Raw genomic sequence first — 27838 nt, 5'->3', positions numbered from 1 at the left:
TCAAGCCCTTATGGTTCTGTTTAATATTTGACACCAAGTTAAAATCTCCTGTTGCAATATTTTCATGTTCTAAATGAAGATGTCTTGATTTTGTTTAGGTGCATTAATGTAGCTTCCGTACATAGGTTAAAGCCAAGCTTACATTTTGTGATTGTATAGCTCCAGAGATCATCTACCAAAGTCTCTAGGATCACAGTGCTTAGTGTGTTCCAGAGGAGTATTGCCACTCGCTCCATTTTATTTAAGCTGATGCGATGATACGGACTTTGTAACATTAAGAATTATATCTGGCTGTATCCCCCTTTTTAGGTCTCGTCTGACCCAGCGCATGCGCTGGTCTGGCAAGACTTATTGAGAGGGCTCCAAAAAGTGCTACCAGGCCAGCCTAGAGCTACAGTGCATGTGCGCGGGCGTGCGCGCCGCGCTTGCCGCGATTACTTTCTCTTTCGCTGCCACACGGCCGCTTTGATGTTTGATCGCGATCGCGATCACTTTCACGGCCCGCTTGGCATAGCCAATAGGTCTCGCTTTTGGGACCTTATAAGTATTTAGTTATGCAACTGTTGTATGGCTAAACACTTATAAGGTCCCAAAGGTGAGACCTATTGGCCATGCCAATGCTGGTTTATAATAGGTATCTTGTAGGAGTACAACTTGCACATGCTTTTTCTCCAATTTAGTATAAACCCTGAATAGCTTTGTGGAGAAGTTCTGGTTTCTTACGTTAAATGTCAAGACACTAATTCCTGTCTTTGTGCCTGGATGTACTCAGTTTCCCTTTGATCTGGCTCTTTTGGGTGCATATGTGTGGATGATGCTGGGCACCCTTCTTATTCCCTCTGCCACCCCAACAACTTTATTTTCTTTGGCACTGGTGACAGCCTGTCATTGTAGCGTTCCTTACTTCCCGAGCCATTTCCAGAACTAACCTGTAATACTTTTGCTCCTTAACCTCGCTTTCATCTCCCCTTCATATCTATTTTAACTGGCAGTAACATATATTTCCAAATATCAATAACCGTTTTCAGCATTCTAGAATAAGTACTTGGGAGAGGACGTCTTCATTCTTATAGCTGTTCGGGACATCTATTCCTGCTCCACTCTATATGCCATCAAGTTCTCTTGAAAGATCTCATCTTGATTTCTGTACTCCTCATTTCTCTCCTACCTGTTTCTAAGGTTCTAGACTTTCTTTCTCCGTGTTAATTGTGCACTGATCCTTCTTCAAGGCTTTCTATCCTGCCTCTTCTTCCGATTTAACACGGTGAGACTCTCTAGCTCATTGAAACTGTATACCACATGGGAAGGTCCAATTGAATGTGGTCTTTCTTTTGTTAAGCTCTGTTACTATCAGGAGATGGTGTTATCGTTTCACCAAAATCATTGGAGTCAGGTCCTGGAGAAGGAAAATGTTATCCCTACCTGATTGAGGGAGTTCTTCTGTCCGCTGACCCTAGTATATGTTCTTTTTGTGGTTAAGATGAAATTTTTGCTAATATATATCTAGATCTCAGGGATGCCGGGTTTGTTCTAGGGCTTACTTATTGTGCCTTTTGTAAGCCAACGTTCTACCTTTCTTTGAGTTCTAGAATCTGGTCGAAGAGAGTATGTACATATACAGTTATATCAGAGCCCTCGGCCTCATCTAGCATATGCTATGTTTTCAAAATTATTTATCTTGCAGCACTGTGAAGTTAATTTATTTTTCTTTCATGCTATAGCATATGTTGTGTTCTATTACCTTCTGGATTAGCTGTTCTCTCCTTGAAATCCTATACTCTTAGTCTAATTTGGTCATCGTCATGCCTAAAGAGTAGTTATTGTCTCTGTCAGCAACTTCATATCGCCCAGTTCCAGTTTTAGATCTTCCATTCTGAGATCAATGTTTGTAGCATATTCTGAGTCACTGTTTGCTAGGCTAGTATCTCCCTTTCTGCCTCTTTTAGCTAATGATGAGTGCTCTAGAGTATTAGCAGTCAATATAGCTATTTGGAGGCTAGAATAAAATTATATCATGTTTTTTCTGGCCCTTTAATTTTTAGTACCCAGAGTGCCATTTACAATTCATGGGCTCCTACCGCACCATATAAGGTTATCCACTATCCCCAAATCTTGTAGGAATTACGGGGACAACCTCTACTGCTGTACGCCACCTTCTCAGTTGCCATGGAGAGGTCCATTCCCCTCCTCCACTCATGCATGGTGAATACATCTGGTACCCCCCAGTACTTCCTTTTTTGCCACCAACAAGCCCAGTATGCTAAACAAAAGCTTAAAGTGTGGGACATTCACATCCTTCGCAATCCCAAACAACACAAATAGTTTTCTCACATTCAAGCTGGTTTCTTATTCAGTCTCTTTGTTCTACTGAGTTCTCTTCTGCCAGTGTTTCAATTTTGGGCGGGGAGTGTATCCACTTATTCAACTCTGATCCTTTATTGTCAGATACTTCTGTATTCTAGCGATGTGAGATCTGTTTTTTGTGCTTTATTGGCCATACTCTTCTCTCTCCTTTGGCAATTTATGTGTGCCTCCGGTTCTCTTCCAACTCGATGGCTCTTAAACGACCCCTCTGCTGGGTTCTTTTGTGCTTCTTAAAGAGGGATGAAGTTGAGCAATGGAGGTCCTTCTATGGAGGTCGCCCTACTTAAGACCAATTATTCTTTAATCTTCCAGTTGGAGTCGTCATCTTGCAATCTGCCACTTAGGGAGTATTATCTCATCTGGTGTCCATTGCTCTTTTGGTCACCCTGTCTTTTCTGTGTGCTCCTGCATGATCTGCGGATCGGGTAAACTTCACCTTGCAGTTTTGGCCTGGTGTCTCACAAGTCTACATGTGGGCCCGGGATATGGGAGGCTCTGTCATGTTCTGCTCTCATCTTTGTATCCCAATCCTGATTCTTGTTGTCTCACGCATGAGCTGTGCATCAAAGAGGCCCTGCTGCAGTGAGTTTTTACAGTCTCAGCCTGGCTCCTTACACGCCAGGCACCTTGCCGGCCTTTGTGTGCGCGACGAACCAGGAAGGGTTTGCAGCATTTGGAGTCCACCTCCGTGTGTGACTCTAGGTGAGGCCCCCGTGAGGTTCTTACATAAGCTACTCTTCAGAATTTGCTCCCCCCACTTCAAGCTCAGGTGGCACAAGGTGAAGAAGGAAAACCATCTAATACGAAGCAAGCAAATGAGTGTGATAATAAAGTCAACCGATGGGTGGGCTCTATGAACCTGTAGTTTCTTATTAAGCACACAATACGTCTTTTGCCATCAGAGATCGCCCTTAAAATCCTCTTTTGTTCCTATTATTCAACAAAGCATCAGTGAGAGATCCTCATCTACTTGTTGCATAGGAACCAGACAAATGTCAAGCAGAGCAGAGGCAGGATCTCCACAGGCCATGCGACAATCTGAAAATATGCCACTGGGCGCTCCAGTCTTCAGGCCATTGTGCTGCCAATTGTTCAAAATAATCAAATGAACGATTACACAAATTGGTGCAATTGACTCTTAACTCCTTGTAAACATGTTACTGAAGTAGGTTTGATATAGGACAGGTTCACTATTGATTTCTTGGCGCTAACTGCGTCGATCGTTGTATGCATGAACAGAAGGTAGAGTGGAAATGAGCAGAGAATATTACACAGAAATAGGCTTGTTTGAACAGCCATGTTCCAAGTTCTTCTAAAGAACTTACATTCTGTTTGAGCTTGTAACTGGGATGGAAGGGACTGTAACCTCATGTCTTCGTTTGGCATATCTTAGTATTGTTAACTAGTTAGTGGATAATGAGCGTAAAGCACAAATGGTTATGTACTGAGTGGCACTTCTTGCCACGCATTATGGTGACATTCTCATAGAGTGCCTTGATGTTCAGCAGCATTTTTAAACTGAATTCGAGGCTCAACCGGCTGCCAGCGAAGCTGCTTCAGCAAAGGTGTCGCGTGGGATCTTTTAGGCACTTTTAAGATTAGCCGTGCTGCCGCATTTTGCCCTACTTACTATCCATATAGGTCATTTTTGAGAAGTCCTAAGTACATAGAGTTTGCATAATCTAGCCTTGACATTTTAAGAGCTTCTACAGATAAAAAGGATACTAGCTTTTTAATCACTCTCAGCAAAAATATGCCTTTTGAGACCACGGATTCTATCTGGGGTTTCAATATGAGGTTGTTATTATAACACACAAACTTTTTACTATGGGTATGGGAGGACAGCCCATTTCCAAGGGCCAATGCTATGCTGTGTGATTAGACTTTTAAGACTATAAATATGACTACACTTTGGTAGGTGAAGGTAAAGGGATAAGTAGACTGTGGAACACCTATATACCAGCCTTTGGTTTGGTTAACCGTAAATCAGACAACTTGTGCATACACTTGCAAGAGATGGAATTCTTACATTCACATAGATCAGCTATGTACTGGAAAAGTCTTAGTAATTCAGTAATCAGTTAACACACAACTTCATAAAAACGTCCTCCTAGCAATAAATGAAACTATTCTCTTTGCCTGTAAGACTTTGTTATTAAAACATTACAGTTTTTCTCTCGCACGCCTTGTTGTAAGTACAGATAAGGTGTATTTACCGGGGTGGCACTCTCCTCTTCAGCTGGTAGCAGCAGTGACGCCGAAGTGAGCGCATCCTTTGGAATGCCGTCGCTTCCCGCCAAGCCTATCAAGCTATTAACGTGGCCATGCTTTAACCCTCAGAGGCTGAACGTCATGAAATTATCTACGTAGCCTGCTTTTCATGTTCTACTACAGTCACCGCCTTACTTTGTTCGTTCTGATGCTTTTTATCCCAATCCATAATGGCGGCGATAACATCGAGCACTCGTTCTCGTCACATATCATACTTTGTTAACATTGGTACTCACAACTTTACGCTGGTACGCAATATTGGATGGTTATACATTTGCTGATGTTATCATCTGTTTTGTAGGAGTAGGTACCTCTATGTAAAAAAATCGGCAGAGATTTTAAAAACCAAAGCATAACGTGTATTTATTTGTCAAGCACAATTTGATCCTTTAGACCTCTTGGCGCTAACAGTAGTTTTCTCTCCCTCTCTCGGTAGGGCACACCTGATCGACTGCCCACGGCTGTGTATGTAGATGGAAATAAACCGGTGGACTTCAGTGCCGACAGAATGAAAATAATTATTAAAGGGGTCGAATCTCAGCTGTGAATAAGAAACGGAGACCAGGAGCTTAGGTTCATGAACGCGTGCACCTACTCGTCGTTGTTGAGGCACACGGCTTGATAGTTTAATTTACCTTGGAATAATATTCGGGCATAGACCATTTCTAAGATACGATTCTAATTGATGATTCTCTGTCTTTGTACCGCCATGTATAAAGATAGGAGCCTAGCTGCTCCGAATTTTGTGACGTTTACAATTGGTTTAATAAAAAAGCTGGCTAAACACGTTTCTGTTCAAACGTTGCATGTTAGTCCCCGAGAGTACATTAGTCGTATTAATGATAATCTACTCCAAGTGAAATTCTGCACCCAAATAATTGTGGACCTGCTGCCCAGAAAGCTAGATGCATATGCCTATCCCCTGAAATGATCTGCAGATACTCCAGGGAGTAATCGGAGAAGAATAGGCGCTCCCTCTGCAGATCTACCTTTTAACACTGGGAGGTCAGGCCTCCCCCATGCCTATGTACATGCTTAGCCTCTGAAATGATCTGCAGATACTCCAGGGAGTAATCGGAGAAGAATAGGCGCTCCCTCTGCAGATCTACCTTTTAACACTGGGAGGTCAGGCCTCCTTCGTGCCTATGCACATGCTTAGCCTCTGAAATGATCTGCAGATACTCCAGGGAGTAATCGGAGAAGAATAGGCGCTCCCTCTGCAGATCTATCTTTTAACACTGGGAGGTCAGGCCTCCTCCATGCCTATGCACATGCTTAGCCCCTGAAATGATCTGCAGATATTCCAGAGAGTGATCAGAGAAGAATAGGCGCTCCCTCTGCAGATCTATCTTTTAACACTGGGAGGTCAGGCCTCCTCCATGCCTATGCCCATGCTTAGCTCCTGAAATGATCTGAAGATATTCCAGACAGTAATCAGAGAAGAATAGGCGCTCCCTCTGCAGATCTAGCTTTTAACACTGGGAGCTCAGGCCTCTGAGCGACTGCCCTTCAGATGTGAGCTGATCGTGCAACAGTTCTGACGGCAGAGCAAAACTAAGCCACATCTTATGGGTTGTTCCTGATTATTTGTTAGACATGAATCAGACTGTACTAAGATCATTTTATACAACATTTTTAAATATTGTTTAGTATGTCGAGCCTAGGGTAATCACCTGCAGGCCCAGGGACAGCAGCTGACTTAAGGGCTGAACAAGGCAGAATTGTCTTCCAACATTGAGAGCACCATCGAGGGAGTATCCCCCAGTTTTCTAATAGGTATGTACGGGATTTGCTACTTGTAAGAAACTGGGTTTTTATTGCAGTACCCCCCTCCCTCCCACCCCCCTTTTTTTGCCCGGTTTTTGATGAAACTGACTGAAAGTGTGCAGGGTTCCTGTAAACGAGGTCCCCAGCACCAGTGTGCTTTCCTTAAACTGTACGATTGTTCTCCAGTTGGCACCACCTTTAGGCCCCTTACAAATCCCTAGTAAGTGGTATCCCTGGTATCTAGGGCATTGGACCTAATGAGGGCCCCTTAGAGCTGCAGCACCAATTTTACCACCCTAAGGGACCCCTCACCAAGCTCACACAAACTGCCACGGCAACCTGCGTGTCTTGGTGCAGAGAAAACGGAAGAATCGACATGGCACACACATCCCTGTGTGCCATGCCAGCCAAACCTGTATGTGTATAGGTAAGTCACCCCTACGGCAGGCCTTACAGCCTGAAGGCAGTGGGGCAATGTACCTATGTATGGGCAAATCTGCTTGAGTCTATGTGTGCCCGTGATATCTAAGTTCACCCTTAGATATTATGAGGGTGCAGGGAAGTCATAACAAGTACATGGGCTGAACACGTGATTACAAGTTCCCCAGCTACATAATGGCTTCATTGTACCCCAAGGTGTCTGGTGCTAAACACTTTGTTGTAATAAACCCACACTGATGCCAGTGCTGGATTTATTAATAAATGCACTCAGCGGGCACTTTAGATGTGCCTGCTGAAAACCTACAGACTACTAGTGTGTTGACTGACTGGTCTTGATCAGCCAGCCACCATAGACCGGTTTCTGACCTCCTGAGGGGACAGCCTTTCCTCTCTGTGGCCAGAAACAAAGCCTGTTCTGTGGGGAGGTGTCATCCAAGCAGCATGGGCATTAAAGGGAGGGAAGCTTAAAAGGCCAGCTTATGTGGACCCCACGTTTCAAATTCCTCCCTTGTTTTGGAAGAAATTATTAGCATTCTAGGGTCAGGGTAAGCCCACTTCCCACAATAAGTGGGCATATAGAGAGTGTAATCACCCTAAAGTTAGGTAGCCCGTTGGCTACTACTGGTCACTCTCCAAAACACCCCTAATTTGATTATTTATGTGCTCCCCCCCCGAACCAGTGTTGGCTCTGCCGTTAAAGCAGAGGAGCATCACCACCGCGTACACAAAGGATAATAAAATGGTCATTACCATTTTAATATTCTGTCTCTCACCCGCCACGCTAGTGCATGTGTGATGGTGGGGGCGGGGCAACCAGATTTCGCCATATTGTAGGCGGACTGCTCATTGTGCATGACAGATTGGCCAGCTGTCTTCAAAGCCTGCAATCCCAGTGCTGTAAAACAGCTGAGGGATTGAAGGCACAGGCCCCCAGCCTCAAAATGAGCAGTGGGTTAGCCTGCTCCGACCAATCCTTGAGCTGCTTTCAGCGGCTCCTGGATTGGTTGGATTTGTATGCAGGAAGTAAACCACCTTCCTTCCTACTCGTCGTAGTTGGGAGGAGAAAGGAAACAGATCTGTGAGTTTTACAGCGCCCCACCGAATTTCCACGGTTGCTAGCCGCCCCTGCCCTAAACCCAAGAACTGATTTGACGGATCAACAGAAGAAGGAAGAAGAAGAGTCACTGCCAGGCGAGAACTGCAGAAACATATTGGACTTTGGCAAGAAACCCTGCTGTCCTCAGTCCGCCATGGACAATCGTGAAAGAGTGACTCATTCTGTAAAATGGAGAACTACTAAAGCCTTGAGTAGCCTGACAGAACTTCAACAAACACCAAAAGTCTCCCTTGGAGTACAGGAGTTACTCCCCTGCAGTGTGCAGGCACCAACAAGAAGAGTCCAGTCCACCACCTTGCAGCTACCAGTCTCGACTGACGCCGCAGATAACCAGGCTAAGGTACTCCTGCTCTGGAAGGTCAAATCGGTCTCCCCGCAGAGTGTGAAGACAGCAGGACCAACCGGAGCCGTGCAGTACCAACCCCTGGGGTACCGGACACCCTGCACCAAACACCAATTGTGAGTGTCCTGTCTGGACTCTCACAGCAACAGGTCTACGCAGCCGTAGAAGAATGTCCGAATCACTGAGACCCACTTTGAGAGAGGCCCAGCTGCTTCGATTTCTCTTCTTACGCTGTTTGTCCCAAACTGCGTGGTACATCTTTGCGCACCCAGACTAACTAACCATACCCCCTTGCTCCACAGCCTCCCGGCCCGGGTCATGACGAACTGGTTGTTCACCCTGGCTCTAAGACCCCTAGCGACCTGAGCCCCTGTTTGGGAGCTCTCAGACTTACCCGCAAGTCCCCCTGTGCAGCCTCTTTTCAGGTGGCCCCCCTTCTCAGTAGCACCCGGACCCTGTTCCCGGTAGAACCCACGCATTTTCTGAAGAACTACTGGTAGTACTTTGAAACCTTGGCCCACTACTAATCCTATTCCAGAAGGTGAACCCCTGAAACCGACTGCACCTATTTCTACGCACCTTTGACTTTTCCTTCCATAGGAATCCATTGTGCATAAAAGGGCACAGGTTTGAAACATTTACTTACCTGTGCATATTTTCTATCGAAAACTGTACCTACCTTGAAATGAAGTCTTGAGTTTGAAATATACATTAAAAGATGTCATTTTTCTAATTTGGTCACGGATTTATTCTTTGAGTGTGCGTCTTATTGCCTCTGAGTACAGCAAATGCTTAGCACTACCCACTGATGAGCCTAACTGCATGCCCACACTACCACAGTAGAGAGAGTTAGTATTATCTACTTTTTCCTCGGTAAGCCAATTGGGCACCCACTAGACTCTGCACAGTGTACTTCATTTCAATATATTATATAGACAGACAGTTTCCTATACTACTGCAGCGTAATAATGTACTTGGTACCGTGCCATACCTAGAAGCATTGGAACATGTCATGTTTTCTTTAGAACTGCAAGTAAGAACTACAGAACACTCTTGGACAACTGTGCTGTAAAATAGATTTTGTAGCCCTTTTTATTAGGGGAAAAAACATCTTTGGGACGGAGACTCCCCATTCATAAAACCCTCAGAGAAAGGGCCAGAGCTGCTAACTAGCCTTGTGCCAACAATACCGTATGTGGTTGGTTAGAACACATTTTCTAAGGCTGCTGATAGCTCCTTGTACAGCCATGAACAGTATCCGGCTAGGCGTCAAAACAGACTTGGAGACCAGACGCTCCTAGTATTGAAAACATGTTTGCTATCATTTTACAGTTAGAAAAAGAAGTAAACAAAAGGATTAAGGAGACACAAACTGAGAAAGTGAAAATGTAAGTCCACTAATGATAGCCCACATCTGTCCCCACAGTGTAATCTTATAATGGTGTGCAGAGTAATTAAAGCATCCACGCATGAAATTGCACACAAGGGGAGTATATCAATTTGATACTCAGGCAAATATGAGATCTTTGTACTACTGAATATTATTATTCCTAAAGGTTGTGTCCTTGAGCAGTCCACCACACAAGGTGCTTAAAATGAAGCAGGCATCTCTAAACCTTTGTAAAATGATGTAGATTAAAGAACAGCAATAGACTGCAGTAAGTCCTACTCGAAAACTGACAAACTTTTTCTAAGTCCAGAATTAGAAACACAATTTGTGCTCCCCAAAAGCCGAATTAGCATTAAAACCAATAAAATGTATCCAAGGAAGTCTTGTAACAGTTTTATCGCAAGTACTGGCAAAGCCAATAAGTCTGGGTTTAATGTGCTAACGCATAAATAACACATCAGAGTGAGAGACACTGGAAGAATCAAGCAGGAGGAGACAGAGAGGTAATTTTGTGAAGTAGTCTCTCGTGCAACTCAATGCAAGCACCTGATTTAGGGTGTAAGCATACACCCAATCCACGAATAGTATTAGGTGGGAGATGAATACTGCATTGGGCCAAATCAAGACATAACTGACAAAGTTTCAAGCAAATGGTTGTACGAGACGAGTCAAATGAAAACAAATGGCTGAAAAGGGTGGACCACAATCCAACTCTATGCACATTATAAGCAACAGGTCAGCTTCACATCTGGGCTGTCAAAACCCAGACCTAAAAATGTAAGTCTATGAGCATCTGTTGATTTTAACTTGAAGGTCCATCGCTAGTTTAATTCTCTGGAAGATCGCAGACAAAAAGGTAGTTAGATAATCACACAAATTGATCATAACAGCATCGGATTCCGCTGCCTTCTTGCAAACCCAACATAAATAATTTTCTTAAAATCACCGATGGTGCATTAAAAATGATTTTTTTAATGCCAGTCTTAGTAGCTAAAAAGGTGGCGCTGGGAAAGTTCGCTACAAAACCAGATGTTGAAGACTGGATTTTGGATTTGCTTAGGCTAGCCATACTGGAACTATCTCTCTTGCCTCAGAACAGACCGCCGAATTAATATAAAGCCATTTGCAATTACTTGTGGCACTTTTATGGGTGACTCTTGCATGTTTCGTAGTCTAAAAATGAGACAAGTTTAATATAAAAAAGATATTCACAGCATACAGTAACGCTGCAAACATTCCAGAAATAATAGCCACAAGCTCTCATTACATCAATGAGTTCCAGACTCTGTGCCTTGTGCACAAGACCCTTAACCTTCAAGAGCCTTCCTATTTCACCGGGGTTCTAATGCAGCATCAGCTGGCCAGTCAATCAAGCTGGGCTGCCCACAATCGAATCTCCTTCCATCGGACAAGGCTCAACCGTGAGTCAGGTCACTTCATGCTGAAGGCTCCTCCCTCAGGAGTTTACTTTCTCCTTGTACACGGACCGCAACTATCTTAAACACAAGGAATGGGGCTTTTCTTCCAACAAACGTTTGAACCAATCACCCCATTTGACAACAAACATTCTAAAGAACTGTCTACTTGACTTAAATCATGTTAGTGCAGAATACCCTTCTCATACTCTTCCTTGAACAAAGTACTCTCAGACGTTCCTTGGCTACACTAGTCTATACCAAAGGTACCTTTTATAACAGCAACCACTACAAATTGTGGTCTGGTCTGCACTTCTAATTAAGCAGCCCGATTCCACAATTGCAGGACTTGACGGAAAATAACTAACTAAAACATCAATACCTGCCTGCACGGGCTGCGTTTAAGGAACTACACTTTCTTCTCCGTTTCAGAATGGCTGCCAGCTGAGTCAAGGAGCTGCACCCCACCTGGAAGTGCGCGGTTAGTTTTCTCCAGCAGTGTCCCTGTTGCATTTGCTGATAATCATTTCTGAATTAACAATTTATCTGGTAAAGATGAAGAGTTTTTAGCGCATTTGCTAATAATAACCTTATAGAATTTTGGCTTTCTTATTACACATAATGGCTTTCCCACCCCAGGTGCCATATGCCCTCAAACAGACTCCACACACCCAGAAAAAAACATTTTAGGTTACAGATATTTGCAGCGGTGTCTGGTGATCTTTAAAAGTGGTGAGCCGTAATAATTGCCAGGTCACCCATTTTTTTGTAAATGTGCCTTGAGAGATGCCCTCATGTTAAAAATTACCTTCACTGAGCCAATGCCAATGTTGGACTTGGACCTTTTTGCAGGGTTATTTTTCCTCAAACTTTTTCCCTTCCTCCTGTATTTTTTCTGACTTGTTTTTGTTGGCTTCATAACTCGGGCACTATACCACTGCTATTCAGTTCTAAAGTGCATGTGCTCGCTCCTTTAAACATGGTATGATTAGTCTACGCCTGTATCACATATTTAATTTATATGTAAGTCCCTTGTACAGAGGTATCCCATATACTAAGGGCCTGCAAATTAATTGCTACTAGTGGGCCTGCAGCGCTGCTTGCGCCACCCGCAGAAGGGCCTACATGCGCAGTGTTCTGCCACAGTGGCTGGGCATTTACAGTTACTTACCAAGCCTGAAACTCTCCTTTTTCTACTTACAGGTTACCCCTAAGGTAGGCCCTAGGTAGCCCTATGGGCAGGATACTGTGTAGGTAAAAGGTGGGACGTGCTTTTATTGTGTGGCATGTCCTGGTAGTGACAAACAGCCTAGTTGGTTCCCCAATGCTGTGAAGCCTGCTCTTCTCATAGGTTTGCATTGAGAATTCCTTGATATGTTTTCATGTTTGGTAAGTTTGGAATAGTGGTGATAAATCCAGCTTATTGGTGTGGGTGGATTTTTCTTTACTATTTTAGAAATGCCACTTTTAGAAAGTGGGCATTTCTAAGTGCTTATGACTCTTGGTGCTTTGCAGCCTGACTGCAATCCACGTCTAGGGCAGAGTGACAGCTGGGCTATTGCGTACTTTCCAGACAGCCATCACTCAGGAAGGGTTGGGTTGTAACAGGGTTGCATCTGCATACTGAATGGTCTTCCTGGGCTGGGAGAGAGGTAGCTGGGGCACACTTACATTGATAAAGGCCGGACCCTGCCCTCACACAAAGGGCTTGTTTACCCCCTACTCATGTCTGGAGCCAGTGCTGGGGTTGAAAGGAAGGTGTTATGCAATTCTAAAATTCTTTTGAAGTTACCTCCACATCAAAGACATTTTGTGTATAAGTACAGGAGCTCCGACGCCATGATTTTAGACACTGCGTGGGACTTGTAACTAGATGCTGCGAGCTCTACATACAGCACCAGAGGATTGCTGTGCTGACAGGAAAACCACTACTTGGACTTTGCTTTATTGTGCTGACCTGCTGGAAGGACTGCCTCTTTGACTGCAAGGATCCTGTGTGCTAGCCTGTTGCTTACCTTCCCGCTTGTGTGCCCCCAGTGCTCTCCAAGGAGTGCTGTTCAGGCCACTTGTCCTTGCCAGTTTAGCGCGTGTTGAGGGCTGTGGACTGCTCCTGGTTTATCCTGCATCAATGCATGGTGAGCAAGGTTATTTGCGCTTGTGGATCTAACAAGCTCAGGTTGAGTGCTTCATTTTCAGCTAGAGAGGGGCCGAGATTGCTTCTTGCTTGCCCCAGTGTGTGCCGAGCACTTCACTTTTGGATTTCAGTTTATATTAAAGCGTGCGTGGAGGGTGCCTCCTCTCCACACCACCAGCTCGGTGCTGGCAGCACCATCAGTGCTGCTCCCTTCGCCCCATGCAGCAAAGCACGGCCTGCGGATGTCTTATGAGGCCTCTGGGACTCTCCTTGCTGTGGGCGCCTCGGTGGGAGGATCACTCTCGACGAGTGCAGCGCTGCATTCCTTACCTGTTGGCCAGGAAACAAACCTGTTCCTCAATTGAGCGCACTTGATATACAGCAGGGTTCCCCTGCTCCGGCTGATGCCGCCGTCCAGGTTGGAAAAGACCTCTAGGGCGCTCGAGCAGAGTAGGGCTGTGTGTGGGCAGCAGCACCGCAGTCCTTGGGTGCAGCCGCAACTTGCTTTTTGACTGTGGGGCACCAAACAAGGTCCCTCTATGGGGTCCTACCATGGGTGTGCCCCCTTTCCCTTCGGAACCATGGGGGCATGGATTCTGTGGCATTTTAGAAGGTGGAACATAGAGGGCCCCGAGCACAGCATCTAGCCGCCAGGGAGAAGCTAAGCGAGTTGGGGGAAATCTTGGCAATTACCATAGCCCCGGGTGTAGTCGCTCCTGCATCTTACCTGTTACATCAGCAAGCCATCTGTTCTCATGCAGCCACTCTCAGTAGGCTTACCATAACCTGGCTAATAGGAGCACATGGGTTTCGGCCTGTATGAGGTTGTCGTTGCTGATTGGTTTGTGGTGTCTACTAGTACTGATTCATGTATTTCTCGTCATTACCTGCCCTGAATGTAATATATGTAGATTTTGCCTTGCATTGTCAGGATAACGAGCATTATTTCAGGATTAGCATTTCCATGCACAGTGATGGTGTTTTTATGACAGGTGCAACATACAAGTCTTTATCTTACTACACTAACTGTGATGTTATGACAATTGCCTATTTGGAAAGTGGTTTTGGTGTTTATATGCAATACAGACAAGTCTTTTTATATAATTCTGTGGCATGTATCTTTTGTGATGCATTTATTGTGTCCCTGGGGGGGGCGGGGGAGTTGTATTGCGCAAACGCTTTACACATTGCCTCTGGGATAAGCCTGACTGCTCTGCCAAGCTACCAAGGGGGTGAGCAGGGGTTATCTTGGGTGTGTAACTCCATTACCCTGACTAAAGAGATGGGTTCTGCCTGGTTTAGGTGCATACCCTAGCCAACCAGAAACCCCATTTCTAACAGCAAGTATTTTGTTATGGGTACCCCTAAGCCAATAATTCCATTCACTATTGCAGTACCAGAATTTTGCCACTGATATTCCCAAAATACCATGGATGGCCAGTTTGAAATACTCAAGATAAATTTTGACAAAGGCAGCATTTTATCATGGTTTGCTTCCCCCACCCTGCTGCCTTTGCCATGTCTGCCATCGCTAAGGCAAACAATTGCCTTCAGGGTGTCATCAGCAGCATCTTGCCATAGGTGTGCCTTTATGGCAAGTATTTCTTCCAGAGTCTGCATTTTGCCTTGGGTACCCTCCCTTATTACCTCCAGTTTCAGCTAAAGCATTTTGCCACTCGTAACGCCATGCCAAGAATTTCCGCTTGTATGCAAGTACCAGCACTTTTCCACAGGGGTCATGCCAAGAATTACTTCTAGTTTGTCAGGGCCTGAATTTATAAACACACAAACAAACACATGCTTACTCACTAACACTCTTTCGCTCATACTCTCCCTCTTGCAATCACTCTCTACACACACTCTCACTGTAACTCACACTCACTCATTTAAACTCACACATAAACAGACTCATACCCACTGGTTCTCAGCCTCACTTGAAAGCACACGCACTCACCCTTTCAATCTCAATGACTCTGGGCCCTGGTGCAACTGTACCTGCTGCACCATTGATGCACACCTAATGCCCTTCCACACCCTCTCACAAACTCCAATTACTCACTCCCTATAACGCATTCACACTCCTTCACACCAACCAACAATTATTAATACACTCTCTCAAACTCAGATTCCCACTCATTTCCACTCTCAAACACATTAATACACACGCACGCTAACTCGATCTCTCACACATACACACATGCATAGAGAAACAGCATTTTTATTTTTAAATTGCCTTGCTTCCTTGGATGGCAAGTCAGAGGCTCCATGGCAGCAGTAGAGCAGGAATCTGGTGCTGGGCATTAGAACCAACAAGCCTTGATTCCCAACTAGAAGCCAGACATGACAGCAAGGCCAGGTTTGAAAGGGGGGGAAGACCCACCTCAACCCCTCTTCCAACTTCCTGATAGGACTGCAAGCACAGCCCTATAAGAACCTGGGACAGTGCTTGGGGTCCTTCTCCAGCTGCCCTGTGTGGCTCCTCAGTGGGCTCAGGGCTGCACCGATGTGCACCCTGATGGCCATATTTTAGCAGATATACTGTGCTACCTGAGGCATGTGCAGTATGTCTGCTAAATAAAATGGATTTTGACTTTGTGAAGGATTATGGCTGAACCACGCTCCTCACATGCGCAAACCAAACTTCCAGCTATAGTGTTGTATTTTGAAACAACACTCTGTAGCTGGGTCGTTCTCAGCCCCCGCACCCTTTTTCTCATCCTATCATCTGAAGCCTGGTCAGGCCGAGAGGACTGACCTGGGCGCTGACAGTGTTCATGAATACATTAAACATGTGTTTTCAGGAACACTGCTCAGTTAAATCTTTAGCGGCAAGTGGTGCCTCACAGGAGCAGGGCGACACCACTTAGCCCCTGACAAGGAGCCATTGGTGAGCATTGGGGTAGGTATTGACACACTGCTCGAGTTGTCTGCAATGTGCATAACTGCACAAACAGCCAGACTGAAAATGCAATGCAGTACTGCACCGAGTGGCGTAATGCATGTCCAAAAGTAGTCTTGGGGGGATTTTTGAAAACCCTCAAAAAAATGGAAATTGTAGGAGGACACCAGTGATCAGTAATATCTTAATGTTTTGGCCTAAATGCATAGCCTGTTGCCAGGGGCTATACAAGTTGTTAAAGACTCTGTAAATAGAGTCTCGAGCCCCATGCAAAGGAGACAGGGACTAACAACCAGTAGAGCCTAAGACACAAGGGGCTACACGACTTCCACCGAGGGCAGAGTTTTCTCAATTAAACAGAAAAATAAATACTGGAATGTTGCAGCAGAAGTTCTAAGGCAAACATTACTGCCCCCAAGCCACATACCACTAGGTTGTGAGCACTGCCAATGTTGAAAATATGTTGATGCATGGTTGTGTGAGGAATGGAGCATGGAAGGGGCAGAAGCATGCGGCTAGCAAGGAAGAGAAGAGGTAATATGAATCTTCTTCACAGAGCAGCACACGGGCTATGTGAAGTCCTTTGTAACTGGGGCAGTTACGGAGAAACGATGTGGTAATGATGAATGAGCACATTAAGGTCAAGGCGTTGTGGTAGACAGATGAGGCGCTCCCACAAGCTTGAGAAAGGGATGTAAAGAGCTGTGTTTTAAATGCAGATTATAAATGTTAAGATAGTCATGTTTACTATAACACTGAAATAACAGTCTCTCTTGGGTCGAGAAACTGGAGGTCATTTAATGTAGCCTGGCATCTGTTAATGGGGCGATTCTAGGAGGTTCCAAAAAGTCACACATAGACGTAAGATGGGAGGAAACATGGGCTTCGGTTCCGATTATCAAAAAGGAGAACAAGCTCTAGACTTTTATGCACAGGAGCCTGTCTTGGACCTTCAGGTCCTCAAGTTGGTTCACCAACAACACTATGAAAGCGTCCGTAGCAACCAAAACTCAGGGATCCAGGAGAGAAACTGGTTCTCACCATCAGGATGAAGTGTGGTGCTCACCACTGGCGTCTTATCTTAACTGCTTGCTAAATGGGCAGCTGAGCCTTCTTAAGAGCCAACGCATGGTGCATAGAGGAGGACAGATACAGGGCCGAGGGGGTTCCAGGACTGAATGTCGTATGTCATAAGTCTTAAGGCTCTCGAAACTACCGAGTTGCAGTGAAAACTGTGTGAAGGAAAGTGAACCTTGATCTGCGTGAGGGCAAAAATGATGTCTGGAAGGCAAGCCCTAATTCAGTGCAAAAATAGCCATTGGCAAAATATGCGCTGAACTCTGATTAATTAAGGCACAGCAGATTTATTGAAAAGCCACATCAAACAGTAGGCAGACACCATCATGCTGACTCAAAGGTCCTTGTGTGTGGACTAGAGGCCAACTGTCCAAATACTCACAGGACAAAATACTCTAGCACCAGAAAAAGGCCACCACAAGACGATCATTGTGTGAAACGGTGAGATGCAATAGTCAGTCTACTGGTGAATATCTAGTATTGGCTGTAGACTCGTTCATAAAGAACTTCATACATTTAATCCCCTTAGAGGTAGGTGTGGGCTGCATATGAGAGACCCAACACAATCCTGCTACATGAGCCACCATTATCTAGGAACCTAAAGCCATAAAACCTGGACTGTTTTAGGTAGAGGATTTGTTTTTGTTTTTTTACAGTTTCTGTTGCATAGAAAACCCGAAGTACACCCACTGTTATTATTAGCTCTGTTAAATCGGAAGTCATTCTGCAGTCCGACATTCTCTAAGAGTTGAAATTGTGTTTTAGTGGCAGCAAGACTCTGGCCATTTTGAATGCAGTGGCATGTGTACAGGTGTGTCAAGCAGGCTGCTTGGGGAAGGGCAAGGGCTGGGCTAATTAGCGGTCACTGATGGATATAGGCACGTGATTGGGCATCAGGCCCTATATTTTCTCGACATTCAAACAAGCATGTACTGTAGGCTATTTTACACTGCTCATCAGATTTGCAAAGTTTCAAGCAATCAGAAAGCCCTCGCCACTTATGATACTCGGTCCAGTAGTCCACAAACATGTACACCTCTTAAGAGTAACACGAGTGAGTTCAATACCTGAAACTTGCATTTATGCATACTTTCATCACTTAACTGTATTAAACAGACATATATGTGTTTTCAAATATGAACAATAGGCACCTTGTACTATATGCAGACTCGCTTCCGCCTGTATTGCTGCCAGTACTATCATGGCGGAGGCTCTGCTTCAGCGTTTGCCAAGCGACAAGGGGCCTGTGAGGCAATCTTTTGTTTAAATCGATCTGGAGAGTTCGGCAGGGATGCCAGCAGCTGGGCCTGGAATGTTCCAATGGAGACTAAAGGGGAACACAGAGGGGAGATAGTTGTTCGTTTTGCTACCAGCGTCCAGGTGAGATCAATATTTTAACTCGATGGGCTATATAACTGTTACAAACAAAATGAAAGCACACAAAAATCCGCCACCTAGCTCTTTTTAAATCCTACACTTTCCCTGTGGAAGCGGCCAAAATTATTTTAGGGCTATTATGGGGCTGGCCGAGTGTTCCGCTAAGGACCGGGAACAGAAACTATGTTTAAAATGCATCTGCTTTTCTAAAAGAGCAGATAACTCACTTACGTAGACATGTCCACTGCAACACTAAACAAGCATTGACAAAGCCAATAGGTCTGGCAAGCTTTGCAATGGTTACTTTTTATTATCGCAACCATGTGCCACATAAATAACTGACTCCAAAATATGACTGTCATTGACTAGCAATAACAATTGTAAATAAAATAAAAATACAAAAAGAAAACACTAGTGCAGCTTTTTTTGTTTAACAGTGATATTCTTGTGTTTTTAAATAGTAAGCCTTTCAGTTGTGTCATGCATTTTATTATGATTATCTGTTAAGGAGACAAGAACAAATCCCTATCTAACCAATGATTCAAACCTTTGGCAGCTACAACTTTACACTGTCGCTTAAAGACTTTAAAACAACAACTTTAACAAACAAACAAAAAAAGAAAATTACTCACAATCACACCCGAATTGCAGGCAAAATAAATAGCTGGTATTTAAATGATTAACCACCTTTGTAACTTTGAACCCATCTTTAGCACTGAAGGCAGTTTTTTAGGCAGATGTGAGGAATGTGCACAGCTTTCTACATCACTCAAAGTGAAGGGAGCTATAGGGGAAAGTGGACTAACCCATTTCCCCATGCTGTCTCCTGTGGTGGACGTAAGCAAAATGTAACTGCCAATTCAAGAGACCAATGGATTAACCCCACTGACCTGAAATCCTATATAAATGTATATTATGTATGAATTGTTTTTAAAAACCATAAACTGGTGATACAGCTAAAGCAAACCTAAAACTGTACTGCAAAGTCAAAAAGATATAGGACAGCTGCATTTCTAGAAAAATATGTAGCTAACCTGCATTCCTACAATTAAAAGGAACTTGAAAGCAGAGTGGCAAATCAGAAGGGAATAGAATACGAAACTGATGGAACAGGGCAAAGGGAATAAGGTATCAATTTGTATTTGTGGTATTTCTAAAGTGCATTAGACCAAATGGCATTAAAGCGCCAAACAAGAGGAAAGACAGACTGTACCATGGACCCTCAAAAAACAAGCAGACAGTTTCAAAAGAGTTCCCAGCTAACCTAGTCCGCAAACAGCCAGGGTTTGATCTGCTTGTGGAATATCAAGAGCGAACTCTGGCTCCTGATGAGTTCAGGAAGAGAGTTCCACAGCCGAGCAGCTACCACTGTAAAGGCATTCTCTGCACCGGACTTTCTTGAATCGTGGAACCGCTACAATATTGCGTCCCACAGATCTCAAAGATCTCTTGAGAACATACCACTTTAGGGTTATCCCAGATGATAACTCAAACCCCTAGAATAAAGGGCTTTGTGCGTTAAATATAGTGCTTTAAAAGACACCTATTTCTTTATTAGCAGCCAATGAAGAGATCTCAAGCCTTCCCTGATTGAGGCATGTTTGGGTACTTTCAAGACCAAGCGAAAGGCCAAATTCTGGAGGACTTGGGGCCTGTACAACTAAAGTTGCGTAATGTTCAAATACAGGACATTACAGCAATCTAGGTGCCAGATAAGTGCAATGACCACTGATGTCCTGAGTTCCTTCGGAAGCAAAGCAGAATTTTCTTTAAGATCCTTTTTTAAAAAAAAACTTAAACTCACTGTTCTATTAGCCTGGGAGTCAAAGATCAAGGTATTATGACACAGCACACCCAGGTTTTTGGCTGCTGCCACTGGGATAGGTAGGGTACCGCAAGTATCTGGCCACCAGCGATTATTCCAGTTAGAACTGTCCACTCCAAACACCCCAGTCTCGGTTTTCTCCCCATTCATTTTAGCCAATAGTCCTTCATCCATCTGCTTGTCTCCTGCATACAGGTTTTAAACCTGCCTGTAAGGCTCAAGGATGACCCTTGTGTAACTCCACTTGGAACCTTAAATGGGTTGCTTTGTAGTCGCCACAACTAACTGTGATCGCTCTATTACACAGAAAGGACTCTAATAACTTGAAAGCCACATCCTTCAACCCTGCCTGCTCCAGACCTTGCACCAAAAAAGATGGAGATATGGTGTCACAGGCTGCCGACGGGTCTAGCAAAACCAGATAAGCTGCACCTACCGGATCTACTTGCTTATAGATAGAATCCATAGTAGCAGTAAGCGCTGATTCGGTGCTATGATTTTTCCTGAACCCATTCTGCGTAGGGTCCAGAAGTTCATCCTCAAGGAGATATTTGGTAAGTTCCTGGTTTATCTGCTTCTCCACGATCTTTGCCGGAGCAGGAAATAAACAAATTGGGTGCAGATTTTTCAGGTCAGTGAGGTCACCTTCAGGCTTCTTCTTTAGAGGGATGACAACTACCTTCCTCCAGACTTGTGGGTATGCCCTGGTCTCCAGGACCACAGCAAAGATCTTCTCCATGGCCTCAGCAATCAAGTTCGGAACTAATTATTGGATCTTAGGTGGACATGGGTCATCTAGAGAGCCAGAGGTACTACCAGCGACTTGATCTTACACATACATAGCGGGGGAATTTAGGCTAAACCGCCGAGGTTAAGTTGTTCTAGTGCCATCCCAAACTCATCATGGAGTGACTGAGTTCCAGAACCACCCTGGTCCTCAGAGGGAGCTGGGAAGTCCATATGGATCCTCAAGATGTTTTCTTCAAAAAACTCTGCTATCTTATTGCATAACGCTTGTGATTTCTGCATGTCCTGAAACATCGGAGGTGACACAAGGGTGCAAACAGTATTAAAAAGTTCTCTTGGGGCATTAATGGCTGACCTTATCCTCTGGGAAAAATATACTGATTTGGTTTCTTTACTCGCGCTTTTATATTTGAGAGTGCACTCCCTAAGTTTGGTTTCAAGCGAGTAAAGGAGCGATAGCAAAGAAAATGTGGAACAATGGTGGTTGGGGGGTAGAGGTAAGGTCTTGGGCAAACTTAAGCTATTCTGCTATGTTGGATCATGGCCTTGTGCCTGTGCTTCCTAGTGCTTTATCAGTACTGCTTATATAGCGCTTATGCTGCCTAAACCGTTTTCAAAGTGAATAAATTGAAGTGCGGTAGAGGAAAGGAGGAAAAAGAAGAGGAAAGGAGGAAAAAGAAGAGGAACGTCAGTGCAACAGCAGACAGAAGGGAAGGGGGATAAATAAACATGGGCTCTGTGATGTATTTGTTTGTCTGTGCTTGCTGTCCTAATGCGGCTTCAAAGTGCTGAAAGGAAGCAGCAGAGTGAACAACGAAAAGGGAGTGGAGAGGTTGAGGTACTTCATGAACAACGCTGGAGGACAGTTATTTCACCACCCTGTGCTCACCATAGTGTCTGAATTAAAACGGGGAGCTTCCTCAGAAATCATTTTAATATTCCCTTGCTCGCATTCATCCTTTATACCTTATCTAAACAGATTACCACCGTTTTAAATAAGTGCATGGTAATTTCATCGCATTTCTCCCAACACCAGTGAAGTTGTCGAAACAATCCTAACATGTAAGGAATAGTGCTTTACGGACAATGAAACAGAAGCGAGCCAGAGAGGAGGGACTGGTGCAGAGCAGGGGCACACAACACAGAAGTGGAGCTTGGTGTAACAAGGAAGTGGGATCAGGTTGCAATGAACACAGATGGAGGAAAGAAGCAGGGTAGAACTCAGAAGTGATTGGGATGGGTTGAGGAAAAAAATACGAACCGGTGGGACAATGTAGGATTGCAGAAATGTGATAGGGGTACAGTGGAGCAGTGACAATCCCATGGATTGTGCAGCGACAATATCAGGACAGATGATGCATTGATGGTAAACCATGTGGGGAGATTGGTTCAAACTGGGGTCCCAGACGTCTTCGTGTATCTCATTTGCTTTCCTAACAAAAGTAAATCCAAAAACAAATTACTTAAAAATCTAATTGGCAACAGGATTAAAGGGGGATTTGATGGGTCAGTGGGGACCCATACACATCTGCTCTAACTGAGCTCTATCCACAGGTCTCCTAGGACGGCACTTATCTCATGTCTCTTGCAAGAATGTAAATATTCAGCAACTGAATGTTCATTTCCAGACAAACTCAGATCATGTGGAGCTGTAACCCATGAGCAACGAAACCTTAAAGTCAGAAATGCCCTGTACCCTGTGCATACACAAAAAGGTGACAGCCGCACCCTGTAACTGATATCTTTGCGGACAGAAGGGAAGGGAGGAAGACAGTGCTTTCCACCCTGGAGATGACCCGCCTGCTCCTCCACCAGTCGGAGTATGCTGTAACTCTGGAAGCACGAGAAATGCGGGAAGTGGTGGCCCATGCTCAATAGCTGTGTCGGGCAGCTGCCAACATGATCCTTGATCAGTGTCTTCAGACTGGAAGCTGAAGAAAACTGATAAATGAACAGTAGGGCAGGGGAACTTTGGAATTGATCCAGGAGTGGCAGTCACTGAGAGTTTTACCACTTGAGGAAGGGCTCTTTATTTTTTTTCTTCACTGTACCACACCTACACCTACATTTAAAGCACAAAGCGAACTTGAACTGAAGCTCATATTATAATGCCACTCCTCTATATACCACTTCTTACCTGGACAGATATTTTCAGTAACAGCAGTAACTCAGCTATCATTGTGCAGCTTTAAGTCTCATCGGTTGCCAATATGGTGGCTGTTAAGTCCAAGGCCCATAAAACATCTATTAAAGACATCTTCCATGCTCAAAAAGGAGATCAAATAAATTCCACACCTGACTATCGCTGAGAGGAAACCTACTGTAACAAGGGATGCAGTATCCGTCCACAAGGGGTGACATCCATAGCATCCTCTTCTTGAATTTCATAAATACATTAGCACCCTTTGGCAGGACTTTACTAAATCTAAGACAGATCTAGATCACTCCTTACAGAAAGTAGAATTCAAAGTTCATTAAAGTAAAGTGTTCGGTCACCCTGGTCTGGGGGTTATGACTGTGCTAAATAAAAATCAAAACATAAAAAAATACATTCAGGCAAACTTAAAGAAACATCTGTTGCAGGTTGTCCGAATATTAAGAGTCACTTTGACTTGATTTTCTTAGCCTATCTGTTCCGTTGAGGTGAGTGAATTTTGAGAAGTAGGTAAACACATTCTCCAAGGTACTAAGAATATCCACCTATGTGTATTCTCAGGCCTGTTAAGTCCTCTCCAGCACAAAGGTTTATTATCCATTTCTGAGTGCACGGAGTAGCTATCATCAAAAATCTACAATAACATTCTCCTGTGGTGTGACAGCACAGATGATCACATTCCTTTCCTCAACAAAGTGATATAGCACCTTCCATCTGACTTCTTTGGATCGTCCATGGCTGTCACGATTCACTCCCTGTGTTCTCGTGCCCACCACGAGAGGGCCAAATTGTGGGGCTTTCCAGTGTTCAATTATGCTTCCAAACACTTCCCTGCATGCATATCCTGACTTCCAGGCATTTGGACATCATTCGGGAATTGACATCCATGCCAGGTTTTGTGGAAGCCAGTCTGCTCATGCTGTAAACTCCATTATCTATAATCCCGTGCTCACTGCTTTGTCTCCACCCATGCAGGCCGAGGATGGGTGGAGGAATTCAGCTCACCTGTGGCTGGCTGCTGTTAGCCTGCTTACACCTGATGTGCATGAGTACTGTGAGCTCTTTTAACCCCCAGCTTCCTTCAGCCCAGGGTTGGTCATTGTAGATGTGTACCGGTGAGACTGACCTTGTTTCCAGTGTTTCTTAAGCTTTTGATATCCTTGTTTCCAGTGTTCCCGGAGCTTTAGTTATTTCTTAATTCCTGAACTATAGCCATCTCTGTTCCTGACCTAGCACTACCTGCAGTGCTACTGTGACTCCTGAAGCTTTAGTAATTCTCTGTTCCTGAACCAGCACTGCCTGCAGTGCTACCTTGTCTTCTGAGCGTTAGCTAGATCCTTGTTTCTGCTCCACCCCTACCTTCAAAGCTACTTTGTTTTCTTGATTCTTGAACCTGCAACATTCTACTATACCCTTATAGCCTCCCCTTCTGTATATCCTTTTCCAGTCCCTGCCTTTCTTCCCCTTTCCTCGGTTCCAGTTGCTAGTTTGCTGTCTTTCTATTCCTGCGGTCTTGCTTCTAATTACCTTGTATGTTTGTTACTTGCTTTCTGCCTGTGATTTCCTTCCTTTCCTATTAAGCACTCCTCCTTGCTAGCTCCTTGTGTTTAGTTCTGCCCCCTTGCTGTTACTGCCTTTCGTGTTCCTGTTTGATCACCAGGATCCATGGGCACAGTTGACAACCTAGGTGGTGTTTCTTGTTCACTGTGAGCATTGTCTTTGAGTTACATTTATGACATCACCATAGGTATCAGCTCCACAGACCCTGCCTTTGCATGCATATCCTACATGTGGGTATTTGCAGTCAGTATCTGTAACAGCAATTGTGGGTGAGGAACTTACTGAGCTTCAGTCTTACCGTGTGGAACACCCGAGTGCTTTACCCACATTCCCTTTATTGTTAATGCTGTTTTATATATAGGTCTTGCATATCCGTCCTGTGTGTAGTTTTTCTGAATGCTAAATCACCTCTAAGGGCCTGTCCTTTCTGAGCCTTAACTCTCTTATTCTCTTGTACAGAGCTTTCTCTTTGGATTTCTCCTTCGACCCGCTGTGTGATCTTGGGCAGCTCTGTACCCAGTATTCTGACTACTTTGTCTTCCCTGGAACCAGTCGTTGCCAGAGTTTGACATATGCCAGTGTCCCAGACTGAGTCCTGACAATGGCAATACAAACCAATGAAGTTATCTTTTTGCTTCCACACTTGTAATTTTCTTTCTACAAAAAAGAACGAAGACCACGCCTAACTGCTCCATAATCCAAATCACTGTGGCGAAAGAAGATGTTTTTCCTGAGACCAAAGACAACTCTGATGTGCCCTCACAAAATAGGTTTTTGTTACACACAACCTAAAGGGTGGCCTGGATAAGTGTCTGCTTAACTTCACACAATAGCAACGTCACCACTTAATCACTGTAATATTTGTCAATTACCACCTGCAAAACCACTTCCGGGCTCTGTGCATAAAGAGATGACGATCATAATGATAATAAATTTGCTCTCATTACTTTAACTATCATCATCGTAATAATCATAAGCCGTGCGGTGCAGTAGTCTTTGAAGTACTGTGATAGATTGAATAAAACATGTCCATGACATACATGTTCAGTAAGTTTGTGACCAAACCTATGAAAACGTTTGCAGGGGAGCAATGCCATTTGAAGTTTAATGCGCACATTAACAATTATTTTACTCACCCTAATACAATTGTGGAAACCCAATTGCTTAATAAAATCTTCTGTCAGACAGATGGCAGAATGCATAGGTTGACAAAGGCTCAATAATTGTTGATGTTTGAGATAGTCCTTTCGCTTTCGCAAACCTAGATGAGGAGGGGAGGGACAAGCAAAGGAACTATGCTGAGGAGGAGGAGGAAGGAACATTACAAATTGTGTACAAAAACGGGGGAAGTATTCTCCATATGAAGTCTGTAAATCGGGTCTAGATTACTGGTTCAGGATGGCTTTATGTGGAGGGAGTTAAGTCTTCCCCTAAGACAATTGAAAAATGAAGCGCTTACACAATTATCGTTTTATCTGCTTCCACCTCAGTGAGGGTCAAAGATTTCCTTTCCCTTCAGCAGTGACATCCTGTATGCAATGTAAGTGAATAGCACCAATTAGTGTTATGGGGAGGCCCTTTCCAGGAAAAAAGGAAGCATTCCTCAGATCTCCACTGTCTACAATCGGGGATGGATATGATCTGAAAGGGCGGATGAAGGGGTTAAGGGTGATTAAGTAGTGTGTCCCGTTCGTTGAATGGTTAAACATAAAAAAGGTCAGGGAGCTGTTCCATACTAAGGACAGTGACTCATTGTGTTCCCCCTCACAAGGATAATAACTGAACGAGTGCTCTCCAATGTTAAGACCCCTGTATGTGCACAGGGAATTAAGGACCAGTAACTGAAGATACCTGCTGTCAATCAAATGTGATTCCCATTGTTCTAGGCAGGGTTCAAACAGTAGTGCATGTCAGTGCTTGCACTAAACCACCTGGGACTGACATTCCTTTACATGAAGAACTCATCAAAGCTACATCTCAGGGGCAGCTCTACAGGGACTTCAGCCTCCCTGCCTGGAACTTTCAATGCACGAGCGACCACCACAATCAAAGGACTACATTACTATAGCTACACTGACCCTTTTCTGTTAAATATATTTAAGGTAATATCAATAGTTCTAGACGTTTACCCCCAGACATGCTGTTCACACGAGCATTTCATATACTTCATAGCCATTATTGTAACCTGTATTTGGGTAAAACAGCCCTACAAGCAGGTTTGAGGGCACAGCTCCTGCCACGTGACCCAAAACGATATGCTGTATCTGAAGCAGTCAGACCTGCGCTGCAACAGCGGCGACAGCCATGACAGACCCAGGGTTCAGAAATCTGAAAATAACCGCAGGGACAAACTGCATGTCAAGGCACACCGCTTCAATGCTGAAATGGAGAGGGTGGAGTATCATGCAGTGAGCTTTACCGATGACAATGTGATCAATGGATGAAAACGAGCTTGTAAACTACAAACTGCACAACAAAATGGGTAGCATTGTCAGCCGAAGCGGGAACCCCAGAGGAGCAAAGGCGCTCATACTGCACCGTCCCCACATGCTCCTCGCCAGCAACAAGAGATGAAGAAGAAGGTACACTGATCGCAACAACCAGTAAGCAGAGGCATTAAACACGGAAACACGGTTTGAACCGCTCAATCCCCAATGGCACCTTCTCACCAGAACACTGTTACACTCCGCACACGCACTGCTCTAAACAACTTGCTTCCTTTTTCGCTTTGCCCATTATCCAGAAATGTTGCTTGACCATCACTTGCTGAGAACATAGCGGATAGAATTTAACTTCTTGAGGTAAAACCGACGAGACGTGAACTGGCTATGAAGCAAGAGGCTGATAAGGCTTCGTGTACTACCCGCTTAAATATCTCGAAACCACTACCAAGTCCAACAAAAGGAAAAGAATTGTGTTGATTGCACTGTTTTAGTCACCATGGTAACAAGGCAGA

At 44.4% G+C, this 27838-nt stretch overlaps 1 protein-coding gene across 11 annotated transcripts in view; it reads right to left on the bottom strand.

The window, feature by feature from the left end:
* CTBP1 (C-terminal binding protein 1) overlaps positions 1–27838 on the bottom strand; it is a 2306313-nt gene that overhangs the window by 196793 nt on the left and 2081682 nt on the right. The gene's annotated exons all lie outside the window — the stretch shown is intronic.

This window comes from Triturus cristatus, chromosome 2_2 (genome assembly GCF_964204655.1).
Source record: "Triturus cristatus chromosome 2_2, aTriCri1.1, whole genome shotgun sequence".
In the NCBI taxonomy this organism is placed as follows: Eukaryota; Metazoa; Chordata; class Amphibia; order Caudata; family Salamandridae; genus Triturus; species Triturus cristatus.
Note: the sequence above shows the minus strand (reverse complement) of the source record. Positions and strands in the feature narration are given on the sequence as shown.